General features: G+C 39.3%; 1 long non-coding RNA gene across 1 annotated transcript; it reads right to left on the bottom strand.

The window, feature by feature from the left end:
* Positions 1 to 1,097: 1,097 nt before the first annotated feature.
* Positions 1,098 to 3,455, bottom strand: LOC141633353 (uncharacterized). Its single transcript, XR_012538127.1, has 3 exons — positions 3,267 to 3,455; positions 3,059 to 3,168; positions 1,098 to 1,308 (listed from the first exon to the last, which is right to left on the bottom strand). It is a non-coding gene; the product is annotated as an uncharacterized LOC141633353 (long non-coding RNA).
* Between the last annotated feature and the right edge of the window lie 14,747 nt (positions 3,456 to 18,202).

Raw genomic sequence — 18,202 nt, 5'->3', positions numbered from 1 at the left:
ACAAAGGGTCTAGAAGGAGCAACATAAGGCCTAGAAGTGGAGTAGAGTGACCTCTTTCCAAGGGAAGTACGAGAAGCATGAGCCTCTTCATCAATAGCTCGAATAGAGCTCTCGGCCCATAATGCATCATCATAGATTGAGACAAAGGAAGTAGAATCCCTACGGATCAAGCTCTTAAGCTTTGGAGTAAGCTTGTCAAGGTAAAAGAAAGCCTTTTCTTCTTCATTTTTGACAAGTCTAGAAGCATAGTGAGCAAGTTCATTGAACTTGTCGGTAAAGGCTTGGACAGAAAGACTTCCTTGCTTCAAATTCATTAACTCTTTAAGCCTTTGTTGTTTCAGCTCTTTTGGATAGAACCTAGCCTCAACTAGATCCTTAAAGCGATCCCAACCAAAACCAGGCTCAAGAGTGGAAGTAGGACTAGTCATGGTCCACCATCTATCAGCTTCTTTCACAAGGAAGTGAGAAGCCAATTTCACCTTGTCTTCTTCACGAACATCATACAAGGCAAAGCTTTTCTCCAATTCACGAAACCATTCGGTGAGTGCCACCGGGTCTACTTCACCACCATAAGTTTGAGTCTTGTTTCGAGTCAATTGACTTGCCACCCAAGTGTAAGAACCAGGTCTTTCACCTTCTGGAAACTGAGGAGGAGGAGGAGGAGGAGGAGGAGGTTGGTTTTGTTGGTTTTGTTGTATGTCTTGCTGGTTCTGGAGAATCTCAGTAAGAGCTTGTAAGATTGCATTATCAACGTTTCTTGTAGGAGCCATCTTGCAAAAGAGAACACTAATTAGCACCTAATAAATAGCAATCACAAAGAGACTACAACATAAGGTCCTAAGTCTACCCATCCTACCCATCTCTCGAGTTTATTATTTGAAGGTCAAGTTATTTATATTGGGGTGCACAAACGTGCGTCGGGAGCAAATATGCTCTGATACCAACTGTGACACCCTCATTTATTGCGGAAAAGTAAACACATAATTCTAGATAAAAACTGCATGGATATGTTTGTAATAGGTTCATTTGGGTAAAAACCTGTAATTTTTAAAACCTGAACCTGTTATAAAAATATCCAAATGGGAAGGTGTCAAACATGCAAGGTCCAAAATAAACCTCATAAATAAAACATCGCTAAAGTCGCGAAATAAAGTTATACAACCCAAGTATGAAAAAGGGAGACATATGTCCCTAAAAAGTATATGACATAAAAAGTGTTCAAGGGTCACAATAAAATAAAGCCAATCTAGGTCCCAAGGTTACTTTGCTCGCTAGCTCGTCCATGTACCCCATATATGCATCACCTACCTGTCAATCGCATTTTATACAAATACGAAAGCCACAGTCAGTGGGGAGTAACTCCGAGTTCTCCCAGCCACGAAATGTCATAATTAATATAACATGTAAACATAAGAATATGAATATGAATAACACATAGCCTTAGCATATAGATGCTAGACAATCATGCTTATCATGTGAACAACAATATGACAACACATAGTCCTAACATGTGAATACTAGACCGACTCATACTACACTATTATGTGAATCACATAACATTCAGGAATCCAAACTCTATCAACCATAGCCGGCTTGCATCTCACCTTCTATGATTCATAGAATCATCAAACAAGAAAGGACAATATATCTAGAGACAGGCATAAGTTCTTAGGACAGTCAATAGTCACTCTGTAACTCGAGTCTATACCACGAGGTAAGGTAAACACCCTAGTCCTAAACCTGCGTAGACCTAGCGACATGCGGAAAGTACCGCATCCAAGACCCATGATCACACACATGAGTACCCTTAAGGAGTCCACCAAAGGGTTGGCTAGTACTTAAGCTGAACACATACTTCTAAGAGTACGTCAGGAGGTCATGCCCTAACTTGGATATAAGCCCACCAAGCTAAGACACAAAGGCTATTAAGCGGTGAACATACACTCGTCAAATACTATAAGGGCCTATCTATGACGAAGGCCGAAATACTCACCTAGGACCTAGTCCCAGCTTGAATACTTTAACCCACTCCACACAAGACAAGTAGGACACCCAATTAACCATAAGAGGGGCAAAGAGTCCAAACTTGCACACACAAAAGATCATACACACCCTAGCATATGAAAGACTACGCAAGAGCATATTCAGCTGACAATCCAACAATATCTCCAATATCAATAATAATCCAAATTCCAGCTAACCAACAGTACCATAATCCATGAGAACAAGCTAAAATGGCAAAGAGGCAACAAGACTCAAGCATAAGGCATCCAAAGCATCCAACAACCAACATGTGAAATGATAATTACAAATATCAAGGCTTAACATAAAACCTCCAATAACAACCAATCTCACCTCAAAGACAAACCCTCGACCCGAGTCCCGCGACGGGTCATCGGTCAAATCGAGGCTGACCGGTTTAAACCTAGCTTGACCAAACTCATTTGGTCAATGCGTGACTCGAGTCTTGGCCTACTTTGGCCCAAATCACAAAATTCATCACAATATCATTCTCATGCCTTTTTCAATTTCTATCATGTGAAAGACTATCAACATAAGAAAATATATTCCAACTTACAAAATAACTAATTCCACAAAATTCTCGCATAATAAAATAGTATAAATAACCGTCTCACACAAGGGTAAACTTTTCTATAAATTTTATCGATAAAACGACGCCATTTACTCATACGGACTCCGAATTGAGTGATTCAAGTGGCTAAACCACCTAATTTTTCGATGCCGATCAATCTGTCATATTTTTGGAAACATTGGAAAACGTCTCGGTCCGGTACTGACGCGTTCCAGCCAACACGCGGACTTGTCACAACACATAATTCCTCATCCAAATTTGTTCTAAACAATAATATACAAATGGTTAACATAAATTAAACATAAGCATACTCATATTACTCCATTCATTCATTTATCAACAAGATCGTCTCAAACAACAACAAACAACAACAACAACAACAACAACAACAACAACAAACAACAACAAACAACGAATACAACTACTAATGTGACATTAATTCGTCGAGTAACTCGGAATAGTTACCTTAAGTTAGCAAAGAGACAAGTAATAACTTGAGAAAGCTTCTAAAACCCAAAATTACTCTTCATCTTCAACAACATATGAGTCACCTAACTCATCTTCAAATTCTTCACCTATAAGAACAACAAAAACACAATTATTAAGCTTAAATTCGAAACCCTAAAAAAAAGTGTCTTAAACAAAATTTGGGGGAAATGAAAATAAAGCTTACTAGTAGATGAGGATTGAAGAGAGGATTCCGAATATATAATTTTTATGCGATTTGGTGGAGAAATGAAGAAGTTATGGTGGATTTAGGGATTGTAAGGAGGTTATTTTGAGAGGAATTTGGTGTTTGAGAGAAGGAAGTGATAGAATGAGAATTGAGGAAATGAAAGATGAAGAGGAGACCCATGGAGGATGGAGGGTGCATGGTTTTGGGTAGGGTGTTTGGGTGAGTTTCAATTGCTTACGTTTTGGTTCGTTTAAATGAAATTAGAAATATTCGTCGAACGCGATTTCCGAGAAAATTAAAGTTCTTAAACACGATTTTACTAAAAGATTAAGTACTCATATGCCCAATATCCAAACTCGTTTACCCAACGACCGTAAGAAATGGAAAAATCCCGATTTTACGACTTTTATCCGAAATCTATTTTATCAAAGGAAAAAGGTTTAAATATAGTTTAAATCACTTTTAAACATTTCTAAACCATCAAAAATAATTAAATTTCTTCAAAATAAAATAAGATTATATTTTATCAAATAGATTTTATAAATTAATATTAAATTAAAATAGATTAAAATATTACTTTTAAAATATAATAAAGGTCTTCGAATTTACGGAGTGTTACAATGAGTAGCTAAATTATTCGTGCTAGGATGTAGGGGAATTATAGTGTAGGGGGCGTAGAATAGTGTGGACTGAATCGCGTGTCAGTCGATCGACTGACATACTTGGTCGATCGACTGACCTCGTGGGGTTTTACTTTCGTTTTAATTGTTTTAATTCTTTATTCGACGAATCGAGTGCACACGACTAGTTGAATGTTTAGGATATGACTGACCCATTAGATCGAGAGATAGGGACAGTTGTTAGATCACCAATTAAAATGACTAAATTATGCTGAGATCGAAAGATAGGTAAAGTTTAGATTATAAGTCACTTTTCAGGACGAGAGTCAGTATTAGTGATATTAGGGATTTATAGCGAGATCGAAAGATGCTATCTGTTAAGAGTGGACCGAGAGGACCTCTTGTTTCCCACCTCATGTGTTTGATTTAGACCGACTTAGTTTGCTGCCGCCGAAACTATAGTGAACCGACCATCCTAGTACCCCTTCTTTTATCTATTTTATCCGTTTATTTAGTTTATTGTCTTTTATTGCTATTAGTATAGACCAAATCAATTCAACCCCCACGTTCGTTACCTTAGACTAAATTAGACAATTAGAAATTATATTCGCCTCCTTGTGGTTCGACCCTGTTACCACTAGCCTAGGTTAGTTTTAATAGGAAATTATAAATCTTATTTTTGGTACTCACAACGACGGGTATCATGTATGTTGCGATGTCTATCGGTGTGGTTGTGGTGCCTCGGGTGGTGATCCGGGCACGTTACTTAGTGTTGTGATGCGGGTATTTTCGCACTGTGGTGTGGCTGTTGGTGACGGTGTTGCGATGCCGTCACCGGTTGTGGTGGAGTGGGCGGGATGATTATGATTCGAGTTTCGAAAGTACATACCAGTTATGCATAAATTGTTGTTTTGTTTGATTTTGCTTTCTGTGAGTTTCACTTTGTATAGATAGACAATTGTTTTGTTTATTGATGTTTCTTACCAGTTAAGTTTTGGAATGAGGGTAGAGTATGATATGAAAGAGAGTGTATTTGTTTCCGTGGTTGTCATGGCATCGCGATATTCTGTTGATGGGACACAGTTGTCTGAAGTTGTTACAGCACATTTGATCTTGTTGTAGATGAGGCATCGGTGCACATAGTCATGGCAAGTGATTCGTAGAACATGTGTGGTAATGATCTGAAAGCTGCAGGTGGTTCATAATATTTCGTTAAGACAGTGAGTGTAGGGTGTTGGGAATTAGTGTCATGTTAAGTTATGTATGAGTTTTGCGGTAAAGGAAGAAAAGAACTTGAGGATCTAGTGTGAGTGTATGTAATAATTGTGGATCGTGAGTTATGAGTATGGAGATAGGTGCAGGTATAGAGGATTATGTCGTTTTGGCAGTAATAGGGAACAATTGAAGTTTTGGTTAAGTTAAAGATTTTGAGGTAGAGGTTAGGTGGTGTGACGAGTGAATTGAAGTATGAGAATTGTTTAAGTAAGAGAGCCTTAGATATATGCATGGCGAGTGTTTAGATTATAGGTGGTTATCTTTGACTTGCGGTGGTGATGGGGATAATGAGAAGAAATAGCTAGAATTTAGTATTAGTGAGTTACGAGGACGTAACATTTATCTTAAGAAGAGTAGGATGCGATAAAAGAGATTTTGATGGTTGTGCATATGGTAGTATAATTGGAAGTAGAGTGTTGGTGTAGCGTAAAGGATGGATATTTGTTTTGATTGATTTTATTAAAGGTCGTGACCGTGCTTGTAGTAGTTCGATGTTTAGGAATGGGAGAATATTTCAATAGTGTTGACAGTTGGATGATGATGTTATGAGTGTGAGTAAATTTCGAGGAAGAAGTTCCTTTTAAGGGTGGTAGAATGTAACATTCTGTTTGATGCTTATGGGTGTCTTGGTTTTGGATTTGCTGGTGGATAATATATTAGTGAAACGGAGCTAGCAGCGTTTGTGGATGGTAGTTGCTAGTGTATGGAGTTAGTGTCGAGATAGGCTATAATGTGGTGGATATGATATCGTGAGTCATGTTGAGGAGGTAGACGTAGTTGGTGGAGTTGGTGTTGAGAGTTCATGTTTTATACGTTGGGTTTTCGTTTGAGTTCTTAGCTATGTTGTTGTGTCTTGGTCGAGTTTGTGTGTTTGTTTTGAGTATGGGTTGAACTTCGGGGACGAAGTTCTTTTTAAGGAGGGAAGACTTTAATACTACGGTTTTATGAGTCTCTGGGTACTCTATCAAGTGGGGCTTACTCTGTCGAGTAAGCATGTTTTGACTTACGAATCAGTGTTCTGCCTGTAGGGTACTCGATCGAGTAAGTGGCACTCGATCGAGTATATTAGTTACTCGATCGAGTAAGTCATTTAACGGGTTATATCTCAACGGGTTTTGTTAATAATGTGAATTAGAATTTATATTACGCCGTCATCTTTCATAAACACTTTTTATAAACCTAATACACTCAAAAGAGATTGCAAACTACGTTGTTCTTCCTATTCACATTATTGGCAAATCCCGGAGCTAGAGAGGTCGGATTTCATCGTTCTTTGTATCATTGTCATCCGTGCGTCAAGGGTGTGTCCTACGTACCATTTTTATAGCATTTGGTTAAGGTTGTTTAAACCCGAATTTTGGGATTAGGGGTTTTCTATCTTTATGTTGATGTGGTAGTGATTGTATGATTATGTGTATAGGAGGAGGGTTCGTAGAGGAAAGGTTTTGAGACAGCTGCTAGATCGTCTGCTGTTTGTGTTGCATTCCAGGTAGGGTTTCCCTACTCAGTATTAGTTACATGATTGTGTGGTGATTGTTATTGTTATTGAGTAATTATCGTACTGGAATTGGTTGTTGGTAATTATTGGTGTTGTGACGGTTGTTGTTTATTGTCGTTGACTGTTGTTGTATCTGTCTGTGTTCTTCGGGGTGCGTCCCTGGCTGAGTGGAGTCACTTGCGGGAGTGGCTTCACGCCCTTGATTCGCCTCCTGTGGAACCCGCCACAGGAGGGATGTGCACATTAAGGAACATGGGTTTATCGCTCGATGAGATGAGCGGGGCTTAGGTGGGAACCGATGCGGTCCTCCACTGGCGGTGTGGAGTACCTGTTGTGATGGGTACTCTGGCAGGGCTACACACTTTAGTGTGTAGTCAATTGTGTGGAGATTGATGATGGAGACTGGGGATTGATGTGTTGATTGAGCTGCTTGGTATTTGCTTCATGTTGGTTTGTATCGTGCAATTAGTACTGACCACATTTAAATGTTTTAAAAACTATGGTGATCCATTCGGGGGTGGTGAGCAGTTATTGAGCAGGTATGATATGACGTGTATGGGATAGCTGAGATGAGTCATCACGTGGCAGTTAGAAGTCCTCCGTTGTGTCAGACGATGTTTTATAGCTTTGTTACTTTTAGCAGTAAACCGTCTGAGAATCTTGTATTTCAGTTTAAGAGTTTTGGTTTTGATCATGTAATAACTTTAAACTATTTTGTTATTTAAATTATGTTTCTTCATTGTCATTGCCTCGGGTAACCGAGATGGTGACGTTCTTATACCTTAAGTGGTCCTGATAAGGCACTTGGAGTATGAGGGTGTCACAATGGCTCCCCTATGTCTTAGCAAGGGAGATTAGCTATGCATAATTCTTGAGCAAACAACAATAACACATGAACTATATCGATTCAACATGATGAAAGGATAAAGAGAAATTAATAACAACGATGAAGATTAAGGAGAAGAAAACAATATAATGCAATAATAGATTAAGAATCAATAGTAGAGTAAGATTACCGATTACAAGAGGCAAAATCCAAAGTTAGGATTCTAAGAAGGGAGTAGTGAGATTCGAAGTAAAAAAAAGAGAGGAAGAGAAGAAGTCCAGTTATTATGACTGCCGTCATAACCTTATATTCTAAATTACAAAAGTAAATCTCTCGAATAGCCAAAAATCCGCCTAAGACACATAGGCTCTCGATCGAGTGACTTGAAATAACTCGATCGAGAGAAAACCTTGGAAAACAATTCGATCGAATAAAGAAGGAACTCGATCGAACAGTTCAAATGATGGCCAACTCGATCGACTGAAAGCAGATCTCGATCGAGTTATTCTTGAGTGGTAGGGCATTCGATCGACCACAATTGGTAGCAAAACTGGTCGATCGAGCTATATAAGCGCGAGTGAACTCCTTGGCACCTTCCGAAGCCATCTCACACATCCCTAAGTGACAGATTCCGGGCTCCGATTATTTATTCTCCAAAATGCATGTGATTAGGACAAGTTTAGGCTTGATTTCGCCCCTTTTCTGGTCCATTCCTGCAATTTATACAAGACAGACCAAAGTAGAATATTCGGGGGAATTTGTAGCCAGATGCCACATAAATAACACAGAAATGCGTGTAAAAATGAGGTAAAAACCTTATATAAAATAGACGTATACAATCTCCCCAAACCAAACCTTTGCTTTTCCCCAAGCAAACTATGAATGCAACTGAAGACAACTTAACGGAACGGGACCAACTCATCATCTACAAATTATCCATCCAAACCAATTTAATGCAACAACTAACAAAGCGGCAATAAGCAAGTGAATACGAGTTAAATCAATGTTTCAAACTATTTAACCGTCGACCTTACAAGACTCATAAATATCAGACTCTCATAGGTCGCTCGTCACACAAATTAGGCACATGGTGAGTATATAAGTAAGAGATAGAAAGAAATAAAGACACTCACCTAACTCGACCTATAAGAACATGCATGCAGTCTAACATGAATAAAATCTCTACAACCGTACATATGAATTCCAACCAACTAATGACCAAAACACACGCCGAGGATTTACGTTTGGATAAGTGAGGAAATGGGTAAGAAGGGGCTATAATGAATTTAGAGATGTGGAGTTAACAGCCAAGCTAGTAACAACGGATCCAAATTAGAAACACTTCCCAACTTCACACTCAATATATAAATGCAAACGGGTGCTAAATTGCAGCACACAACTCACTAACCGTCATAATATCGTCAACTCCCCATAAGATACAAATATAACATGGGAGCGAAAATCACAAAATAGAGTATTTCTTGGCTCACGATTTTTCGTAATCTTTCTTTTTCTCTTTTTTTTTTTTCATATTCCTTTTTTCTTTCATTTTTTACAAATTTTTCTTTTCATTCTTTTTTCATTCCCTTCAACATTTCCACCAACTTCTCAAACCAGATATGTAACCATATTGCAATGAAACATTCCCAACAGCTACTATTACTAGCTCGGCTAGGGTAGGCAAAGTTATAGACTGTAGTTACGTGGGACAAAATGAGCAATTTGGCTATGTGGAGCTCATGGGTAGAATAAAATAAAGGGAACTGCCTCTCCTAAGATGTGTCACTAATCACAGACCGAATGCATACAGGTACCAAGTAGACTGAATTCATGCTTATGCAATTTGATGTTACATGTCTTATAGAGAGTACTACTCACATCCTATATGAAACTGGTCATGGATGTCACCAGTCTATTAAGCTCTAAACCTTAAAATGTAAATGTAGCTTGCCAATATAAGAGTCAAGTCTATTCATTCAGGTAAGTTTTAAACAAAAACTCGTAGATTATGCACATTACCATGCCAACAGAATGTCAAGAATATGCAAGGTAAGGGTAAAAGGACTCAAAGCAGCATAAAAGTTCAACGTTCCGACTCAACCTAAATGAAAAATAAACGTGAAATTTTTTAATTTTATTCTGTTTTTTTTTAATTAAAACAACAATGCATGCGAAAATAAATAAACTTGCAATCTGAAATGCAACAAAACATGCAGACACAGATATGGATGCATACCTCCCCAAACCAAACCGTACAATGCCCTCATTGTACCAAAAATAGGGAAAGAAATGCAAACTGAAGAGAAAAGGAGAACGGAAGTCGGAAAACTTACAAGATAACGTAAATGAGGGACCTCCCCAAACCGACCATGGACATGTGAGGTCACAAGTGGCCCAAGTATCATTGCAGCATACGAGATATAGTAGCAGGACTCGATCGAGAAGAGCAGAGGGGTTCGATCGAGTGGTTATTGTGCCAGAAGCACTCGATTGAGGAGAAGATGCTCTCGATCGAGTGGCTGGGATTTGCAGGGACTCGATCGAAGAATGATGGTGTTGGATCGAGTGAAAGAAGCAGCAGAAGGATTCGATCGAGCAAGAGAACCTCTCGATCGAATCATTTGAGCGGGAATCCTACAAAAACGCAACAGGGTAGACCATACAACTAACCAAAGAGCGTAAGTGTTTGTAAAACTAAAGCCTAGGCACACAACATAAACAAAAACAAAAAGTTTAAACAAGAGTACAACAAGATAGTCCGGGTTGCCTCCTGGATAGCACAGGTTTATGAGGTCACGCACGACCTTTCTGACTTCAATTAGCTAGTTCATCAGGATTGTCGAAGTAGAGAACCTTAACTCTGCTATCTGCATCGTTTGCTTCATGATAATGCTTCACATACTGGCCATTGACCTTGAACCTGTTACCATCAGAACTCTCTAATTCAACGGACCCAAATTTAGTGACTGCTGTCACTGTATAAGGGCCACAACACCTGGACTTCAGCTTGCCAGGAAATAAGCGCAGTCGGGCATTAAACAACAACACCTTCTGCCCGATATGAAATTTTCGAGGTATGATCCGCTTGTCGTGCCATCTCTTCGTCTTTTCTTTGTAGATGCGTGAGCTATCATAGGCATTTAGCCTAAACTCCTCCAGCTCATCTAGCTACAATAAACGGTTCTGACCACACAACTTAGGATCAAAGTTTAGTTCACGAATAGCCCACCAAGCCTTACACTCCAACTTAACAGGTAAATGACAGGACTTCCCATAAACCAGCCGATATGGTGATGCACCAATCGGTGTTTTAAAGGCAGTCCGATAAGCCCATAATGTGTCCACCAGTTTAAGACTCCAATCCTTTCGTGATTTAGAAACTACCTTAGCCAAAATCTCTTTAATTTCTTTGTTAGAGACTTCAACTTGCCCACTAGTTTGGGGATGATACACCAAACCGCGCCGGTGTTGGACACCAACCTTAGAAAATATAGAGGTAAGTTTCTTTTCTTTAAAGTGCATTCCCCCATCACTAATGATGACCCTAGGGACACCAAATCGGGGAAAAATAATATTTTTGAACATTTTAATCACGGTCTTGGCATCACAATTAGGTGAAGCAATCGCCTCCACCCACTTAGACACATAATCTACAGCTACCAAGATATACCTGTTACCTTTGCTAGACGGGAAGGGTCCTTGGAAATCAATGCCCCAGACAAAAAAAACCTCGATCTCTAGGATGCCATTTTGTGGCATCTCATGTCTCTTAGAAATATTCCCGGAGCGTTGGCAAGCATCGTAAGCTGAAACAAACACTTTAGCATCAGCAAACAATGTAGGCCAGTAAAAGTCAGACTGAAGTACCTTAGCCACGGTGCGCGATGGACCGTGGTGACCACCATAGAAGGATGAATGACAGACCTCCAAGATTGTTTTGGTCTCCCACTGCGGAATCCACAATCTGTAGAGACCGTCTGCACACTCCTTAAATAAATAAGGATCATCCCAAAAGTACTGCTTAACGTTATAGAGAAAACGCTTCTTCTGCTGATAAGAAAGGTCAGGTGGCAGCTCGCCACTAACAACATAATTAGCTAAATCTGCATACCACGGGTCATGGTTAGGATGAGAAGACATAACAACAAATAAGGAGTCATCGGGAAAATAATCATCAATAGGTAAAGAATCTTCTCCCTCTTGCTGCGACAGTCGCGATAGATGATCAGCTACTACATTCTCAACACCCTTCTTATCTTTGATCTGTAAATCAAACTTCTGAAGGAGGTGTATCCACCTCAGCAATCGTGGTTTAGCTTCCTTCTTAGCAAGAAGGTGTCTCAGTGCTGCATGGTCAGTAAAATCAGTAACTCTTAACCCTATCAAATAAGAACGAAATTTTTCTAGCGCATAAACCACAGCTAACAACTCCTTCACTTGAGCTTCATCCAGAGTTCGGCTCGCATAATATATTGCATTCAAAGCTTTATCTTTTCGCTAGCCTAGCACCGCTCCTAGTGCATAATCACTAGCATCACACATAATCTCAAACGGCAAGTCCCAGTTGGGAGGCTGTATAATCGGTGCTGAAATCAAGGCCTAATTCAACCTGTTAAAAGCAGAAAGACATTCATCAGTAAATGCAAACGGGGCATTCTTAAGCAATAGCTGTGTAAGTGGTTTATCAATTTTTGAAAAATCCTTGATAAACCGGCGATAAAAGCCGGCGTGACCAATGAAACTCCTCACTCCTTTAACATTAACAGGAGGAGGTAATTGCTGAATCACTTGCACCTTTGCTTTGTCAATCACAATGCCCCTGTCAGAAACTAAGTGCCCTAAGATAACTCCCTTGTTGACCATGAAGTGGCACTTTTCCTAATTTAGCACAAGATTAACCTCAATGCAGCACTGCAACACTTTATCAAGGTTAGACAGACAATTAGCAAAGTCACTCCCATAGACACTAAAATCGTCCATAAAGACTTCCATAATAGACTATATATGCTCAGAAAATATCCTCATCATGCACCTTTGGAAGGTGGTAGGGGCATTACATAAACCAAAAGGCATCCTGCGATAAGAGAAATCATCCTGAGGGCAAGTAAAAGTAGTCTTTTCCTAATCGTCTGGATGAATAGGGATCTGAAAGAACCCTCAGTATCCATCTAGATAATAGAAAAACTTATGGGAAGCTAACCTTTCTACCATTTGATCAATGAAAGGAAGGGGAAAGTGATCTTTCTTTGTGGCGGCATTCAACTGTCTATAGTCTATGCACATCCACCAACCAGTTACTACTCTAGTAGGTATCAAACTCGTTTTTGTCATTATTCACCACAGTAGTCCCTCCTTTCTTAGGAACTACCTGAACTGGACTCACCCACTTAGAATGACCAACAGAATAAATAATACTTGCATCAAGCAGCTTCATTACCTCAGCCATCACAACGTCCTGCATTTTCTGGTTCAGTCGGCGCTGACCCTGTCTACAAGGCTTGTGATCTTCCTCAAGCTCAATTCTGTGCATGAAAATGTCGGGACTAATGCCTTTAATGTCATCCAATGAATAACCCATGGCTTTCCTGTTTTTCTTAAGAACAGCTAACAAAGCGGTCAGCTGATCATCATCCAATTTAGCACTAACAATGACTGGATATTGCTCTGTATCATCTAAGAAAGCATATTTAAGATGAGAAGGAAGAGGCTTACGCTCAAGTACCTTTACCTCTATGGCGCAAATAGTATTGATCATTTGTTCCACTCTCTCCCCTTCAGCGTCGGTAAGTTCACGCTCATCTAAACCAGCTTCAAGCAAATCCAACACAGCATCATTGCTCTCTGGGTTATCTGCACACTCATCTAAAAGCATCAAAGCTTCTAGTGGATCCTTTAAAAAAGAATCCGACCAGAAATCATAAACCGACTCGTCAACAATATCAACTGAATAACAAGTATCCTTTATCATTGGCCGAGCAATTGTACCAGGCAGACTGAAAGTGATCGCATCATCCCCCACTGCAAGAGTCAAGCGCCCTTATTTGACATCAATAATGGCCCCAGCTGTACATAAGAATGGTCTTCCTAGTATAATTGGAGTCCGGGTATCCTCAGCTATGTCTAAAACAATAAAGTCTACTGGTATAAAGAACTTGCCTACTTTAACAAGCACGTCCTCTAAGATACCCAAGGGTCGTCTAACAGATCTATTGGTCATTTGTAAGGTGATATTAGTCATTTAAAGGAGACCCATATTAAATTTCTTGCAGACATAAAGAGGCATGACACTTACACTGGCTCCCAAGTCACAGAGATCCTTATCTATAACTTCATTTCCTATGGTACATGTAATAGAGAAACTACCCGGGTCTTTCATTTTCGGTGGAGCTTTATTAAGGAGTAAATTACTAGACTCTTTCATAAATGCAACAATCTCAAATTCACTAAGCTCTCTCTTACGCGTCAAAATGTCTTTCATAAATTTTGCGTAAGTAGGTACCTAGGTAACAAGTTCAGTAAAAGGGACGGTTACCTGAAGATTCTTGACCAAGTCCACAAACTTACCGTACTGTCGCTCGACCTTAGCATCCTTCAGACGTCCCGGATAAGGAACCCTGGTAGCAATAAGCGGGCCTGTGACCTTCTCTTTACCTTTAGCGTTATGTGACGTCTCCGCAGCAGGGGATGATGACACGATAGCGGAATTAGGCGTTGAAATTGAACTTCCGCTGACCTAGGTGTTCGATCGAGCACTATTCCCATTCGATCGAACTGTTTCTTCAGGAAAAGTACTCGATCGAGGACTGTGCACCTCTCGATCGAGTTCATCAATTTCAGCATCTTTCGATCGACGGCCTAAATCACTCGATCGAACAATATTTTTGGCCAAGTTACTCGATCGAGATGAGTGATCTCCTCGATCGAACTCTTCAATCTGCGCATCTCTCGATCGAACAGATGTAATGTTCGATCGAGTACTTGTGGAGGAGATATCACTCGATGGAGCTAAAATGTCACTCGATCGAACTACAGGATGATGTTCAGCAGGGACATCATTGCTTAACTCCTCTAAATCAATATCCGGAGTCTCATCAGCAGCTACAACATCATCATCCTGCATTTTCAGTCCGTCATAAGTAAGACCGCTTTGAAGATTTATGGCATTGATCGGGTCACATGGAGGTGAGTGATTCACTTGACTTTGCGCGAATGAAAGATGCGCAACTTGGCCTTGCAGCTCCTATATAGCATTGTCATTTTTCTCAGATTTCTTTTCAAACAAAAGTGTTAACTTCAGCATTAGAGACTCCAGTTCTTCAATTATAGAGGATGAATCATCTGGTTGTGGCGTTGGTTTAGAGGGACTATAAGTACTTGTCATTGTCAAATCTTCATATAGCTTAGAGAATGGCACTCCTTACTTGAATTTTTGATAGGCGCGGACGCGCTCTACATCCGCCATACAAGTAATAGGGTCATGCCCCTCCGTACCGCATCTACCACAAATCACTTCCTGCTCAGTTTTGGCAAAAACTTGTTCATGCACACCCGTAGTTTGTAAAATCTTCGAACTATCTAACCTTCCACTGGAACCTTCCACCTCAGCCACCACAAATTCATTTACGCGCTTACCTCCTCGAGGATTTCCATATTTAGCTACGTGGATGGCCATTTCCTCAATAAGGTGCCATCCTTGATCATCTTCGACATTTTTCTAGAACCTCCCCTTGGCCGCGTTGTCAAGAATAGCTCTCTGATCAAGATATAACCCATTGTAGAATTTGGTACATAGAAACCAACGCTTGAAGCCATGATGAGGTATAGATCGAACAAGTCTCTTAAACCTAGTCCAAGCTCCATTCAAATCTTCAGTAGACAATTGCTCAAATGCTGTAATTTGGCCTCTCAACGTATTAGTGCGCTATGGTGGGAAATATCGTCTGTAAAAGACTAGAGCAAGGGAATTCCATTCACTAACACCGGCAGCTTCCCTGTCCAAATCTCTCAACCATTCCCGGGCGTCATCAGTCAAAGAAAAAGGAAAAAGGACTCCCGTAACCCTATCCTGCGTCACCCCAGCAGCTAAAGGAATAGTGGAACAATACTCTATAAACATCTCTATCTACTTACATGGATCTTCGCCAAGTACCCACCTGAAGAGATTTCTCTCAACCAACTATATATAAGATGGGTGGATCCCACGTTCTATCTAATTGTGAAATCTTAGAGCCATATGAAACGCAGTTTGTGACTGATTTCATGAAAGAACATCCTAATGTGAGCAAGAATGATGTCTGGAATAAACACGAGGAGCAATTTCCACCATGGTTAAGAAGCATATTATTGAGTTGAATATTGAAGAGGATTTGATAAGGAGTTTGGCCTCTGGTCCTTCACGAATGGTTAGACCCTGGAATCAATACCTATTTAATGGATTCAATTTCCATACATTCAACTACGGTAAAAATAAATTTAGATGCAATTATGGTGTCACTATTTCTTCTCTTGATGACAATGACTATTATGGTATAGTAGACAAAATCTTTGAGATGTGTTATAATGGTTGTGACTGTGCTTATAAAACTGTCTTATTCAAGTGTGAATGGAAGGATAATTTTATGGCCGGAACGAGAGTTCATGAACGTTACAAACTCGTAGAAGTGAATCATACTCAAACATATTCTAAGTATGACCCATTTACACTCGCACACCAGGCTCATCAAGTGTATTTCTCTTCTTATCCAAGCACGAGGAATGATAGAAATCAAAAGCAATGGTGGGCAATCTTTAAGACAAAGGCAAGATCAAAAATAGATACCTCTTTTTTCCAAGAAGAAGTAGTATCAAATAGAACAATTTTGTCTCCAATTGAAGAAATCAGTTACGAGAATGAGAATGAAAAAGGTGAAGAGTTGGAAGATGAGGAAGAGAATGGACAAGATATAGAGTTGGAGGAGAGGGAGGAGAAGGAGGAGGAAGTGGATAATGATGACGATGATGATGATGATGATGATGATGATGATGATGATGATGATGATGATGATGATGATGATAATGAGGATGAAAATGAGGATGAGGATGAAACTGATGAAGAGTACGATGAGGATTAGTATTAGTTTAATTGGTATATTTTTTTATTATGTTTTTATTTTATTGTAATTATGTTTTTATTTTACTAACAACACTTTTTAATAGTTTTTTTTTTGCAATTGTAGATGGCAGGAGGTCGCGCAGGTCGAGGTAGATAGCGAGGCGGTGGTAGTTAGTGTCGTACTAAGTCTTATTTAGAGGATGAGAAGACAGAGGTTGAGCAATCGTCAGTCGAGGAATTGGCCAATGAGGATGACTCATCAGATCAAGGACCCGAGATCCAGTGGACTCAGGATGGGAAGATAATACTTGATCCGGCGGGTCTTTGGTAAGATATATATCAATATCCTAGTTATCTTAATTATACTTTCTTATTTAATGTTACTTATATGTTCATTTCATGTACTCCATTAAGGTTCCAACATTCACACTTTGTTTAATATAAATGCATACTTGTACTTAACATATTGTATGTCAGGTTTAACAATAAAGTGGTTGTACGAGGTTGTTTGGCTAGTATGAAATAGAAGATGATAGGGCCTGCTCCTACTTATTGGAGTGACGTTACGCCCCAAGAAAAACAGGATTGGTTCAACATCTTTCGGGTATGTTTTTGTATATATTTAATTTGTTAATTTATTCTAATTTTCAATTATTGGTTCTACAAATAATACTAATAATAACCTTTTGTAGAAATCCTTTGCATTGCCGTTGGGATTGGAATATGTAGTCCTTCAAAGATACAATGGTATTTGTACTAAAAGATATAGGGACAACATCTATAAGACTGTGAGGAGAAAAAAGAAGCCCGAACATATGAAAGGTATATAGTATTTTATTATTTTGATTACTTGTATTTAGTTATAATTTACGTGACCATTTTATTTTTTCTAACACTATTTTAAATTGTAGGTGAGGCATATGAGGGTCTAATGAAGAAACGAGCTCTCCCGGAATTTAAGGCCAAGTCAGAACAAGCATCACTCAACAAAAGGAGAGGAAAGAAAGATGGCATTGTTGAGGCTACTCACTATGGGGGATCTCATTCTTTCTTAGACCGTGTTTTTGGAGTAAGTCTATATAACAACACATTAGATTGTTATTAAAAAAAATTAACCGTGAAAGTCCCGAATTTATGCCTTGTTTGTTTTTTAGAAGGGAAAGAAAAAAGATAAGGTAGAGATGGCGGCTCCGGAGCTCTTCTTAGACACGCATACCAAGATTGACGACAAGGGTAATAGGCATTGGACTAAGGTGAAAGACAAGGAATTATATGTAAGTTTCATCAAATTAGTCAGTTTCCCTTAATGAGATTTTTATAGGTAAATTTTTATATAACAATAACCTTTAATTCTATTTGCGTTGTTTTTTTTTGTAGGATGCTTATTTGCGTGAAAAAGAGAACAACCCCAAAAGGCCCGATAATGATATTTGGTTTGATTTAGGTAAGGCGCCAAAGGCAAGGAGTTCTTCAAAGTCTAAGCAAACCTATGAGCCGGGAATCGTAAGTGTATAACAAGCACAAATTTATGAAGAAAGGCGTCAAAACGCCGAAAGGGATCAACAAATGCGGGAAATGAAGAAAAGTTCGACAAGATGGAAGCCTACTTCGCTTTGTGCAACC

The sequence above is a fragment of the Silene latifolia genome, chromosome Y (assembly GCF_048544455.1).
Source record: "Silene latifolia isolate original U9 population chromosome Y, ASM4854445v1, whole genome shotgun sequence".
NCBI classification, from domain to species: domain Eukaryota; kingdom Viridiplantae; phylum Streptophyta; class Magnoliopsida; order Caryophyllales; family Caryophyllaceae; genus Silene; species Silene latifolia.
The sequence above is the reverse complement of the archived record's forward strand: the minus strand, read 5'-3'. Positions and strand labels throughout refer to the sequence as shown.